The following is a 2,606-nucleotide window of genomic DNA, read 5'->3' on the forward strand; positions in this document are numbered from 1 at the left end:
CAGCATAAAATATTAAAATGACAGGTCATTCAGCCAAAACACCCCATCTATGATAACATAATAACATAGTAACATATATAGATTACAAGTTCATGATCTAAAGCCTAAACTTAAACTGAATTGCAATAAATCATACCAAAGCAGGATGGACACTTAATTTAACATAGTAACATATATAGATTACTGCCCCTTCTTTATTTAATTGTTATACGGATTAATCAGATCGGTTTAAACGGTTTTAAATGGTTCGATTTAAACGGTTTCAATTTGGTTTGAAACCAGTGGGTTCCGTGGTTAAAACCGATCCGACCCCCTTCTTTATTTAATTGTTATACGGATTAATCAGATCGGTTTAAACGGTTTTAAATGATTTTATAATTTTGATGTAAACAGATCGATTCGATTTCGATAAACGTTTTAGTTTCAAATTCACATCCTTACTTTTTACCTAACTAATGGAATGAATTAGTCAAGTTACTAATTTGTACAGTTACACCTTTTTAAAATTAGGCATGATGTTCATCTAAACTTTTTCTGCTGCTATAATTTGCTTCTAAGACTTACTTCCGCTCAAGTACTCTCACTTGCACCACCGCCATAAATTCAAACCACTGCCATAAAGCTTTTACGTCACTGCTTACTATAACGACTGCCAATCATAGAGTAAAGATGACGCTCGGTGCTGTCAACAATGACCAAGACTATGATCGAACTACAGCGTGAAGCAATTCGATGACTCCAAGATCGGAGTCAAAGGCCTTGTGGATTCCGGCGCCGCCACCATTCCTCCTTTCTTCATCCACCCACCCGAAACCCTCCCCAACTCCACCCCTTTCACCGTCCCTCCCGCCTCCGATCTAATCCCCGTCGTTGATCTTTCCGGCCTCGATTCCAACCATCGATCTCGCATCGTGAAACAAATCCGAGATGCCTCTAGAGAGTTCGGCTTCTTCCAGGTCATCAACCACGGCATCCCTTCCGGCGTTATCAACCACACGATTGACGCCATCAAAGCCTTCAACGAGCAGCCAACGGAGGTGAAGTCTCAGTACTACACTCGGGACTTGCTTCGCGGCGTGTCCTTCGCCACCAATTTCGATCTCTTCCAATCTAAGGCCGCCAGCTGGAGAGACACGATTCATGTGAACTTCAGCCCCACGCCTCCCGAAATCGATCAAATTCCGGAGATATTCCGGCGAGAGGTCCTGGAATGGGATCAGCACACAAGACGGTTAGGAGAGGTTCTGATGGAGATCTTGTCGGAAGGGTTGGGTGTGAAGCAGGAGAGATTGAAGGAGCTATCGTGTTTGGAATGGAGGGTGATGGCGGCTCATTACTACCCTTACTGCCCGCAACCTGATTTAACTTTAGGAGTTACGTCTCACACCGATCCGGGAGTGTTGACTGTACTTCTGCAGAATCATATCGGAGGGTTGCAGGGGAAGCACGAGGATGAGTGGTTGGATGTGAAACCTGTCCCTGATGCTCTTATCATCAACATCGGTGACATTCTCCAGGTATGAGACGTAACTCCTTTCCTATAACTGCTACTCTGTTACCATAAAGGGAAAGCCTCGTCACGCCCAACTGGGGAGCGGATTTCCGATCATGGCTTGATGTATTCACCTTTGCATATCCTTACCTTGAGGAGCTGCGTCTTAAGAGGATGACTGTCAGGGATGATGCCCCTTTCCCTGGCATATGCAAAGAAAGGAAGGAAGTTTTTTTTTTTCATTAAAGGGTAATATGGTCTTTTGAGGTTTAAAACTAATAGGATACTAACACCTCATAACTACGGGAGTGGATGTAAATTGTTCAACCTCTTAGATCCATATGTAATTTCGACAAAGTACAGAAGAGGGGAACATAATTTTCCCAATATATTTTCTATCAAAATTTGTTAACAAGCTCAAACAAATTATGGATTATATCTAGATCAAGATCCCACAAATTAATAGCCCCACTTCAGTCTATCAAAATAAGGGTCCGTTTGATAACGTTTCTGCCATTTCTATTTCTAGAAACTGCAGAAACATAAATTTCCATTTTTAGAAACAGAAACGGAATTGAAGGTATTTGATTAGTCATGTTTCTAGAAGTCGATAGTAACAAGTGAAAGAATGGCCACGAGTCTTTTCCAGAAACGGCGAAACAGCCTGGGTCGTTTTTTGAACCATAAATAGGTAGAAATTTCAATTTCTATTTCTGAAAACAAGTGAAACTAAACAGTTTTATCAAACGCTTTTTGTTCATTTTCTGCCGTTTCTGAACACATAAATGGTAAAAAAGCTTTTTTTGAAACATTATCAAACGGGCCCTAAGTTTCTCCATATGGCCTTACAAATCTGTTACATTTTAGCCTAGGATATTAAATGTGTGATCAGCCTAAAAGCACTACATTGTGTCATCGGTGCCATAAGTTTTTTTTTTTCTGGATAGATGATACGCATCTTCTGTTCCGTCCCAAGGACAAAATAATATGTCAATTTCATTTAGTAGAAAATTGACAATGTTTGCATAATTCAATGGGTGATGATATCAAGTAATAGGTAAAAAAATCCTAAATTAAAAATTCATTAAAAAGAGGAGAAATAATATAATACCTA

General features: G+C 40.1%; 1 pseudogene; it reads left to right on the forward strand.

The window, feature by feature from the left end:
* The first annotated feature begins 669 nt into the window (after positions 1–669).
* Positions 670–1,745, forward strand: LOC122064311 (annotated as a pseudogene).
* The last annotated feature ends 861 nt before the right edge of the window (positions 1,746–2,606 follow it).

This window comes from Macadamia integrifolia, unplaced genomic scaffold, assembly GCF_013358625.1.
Source record: "Macadamia integrifolia cultivar HAES 741 unplaced genomic scaffold, SCU_Mint_v3 scaffold1606, whole genome shotgun sequence".
NCBI lineage: Eukaryota > Viridiplantae > Streptophyta > Magnoliopsida > Proteales > Proteaceae > Macadamia > Macadamia integrifolia.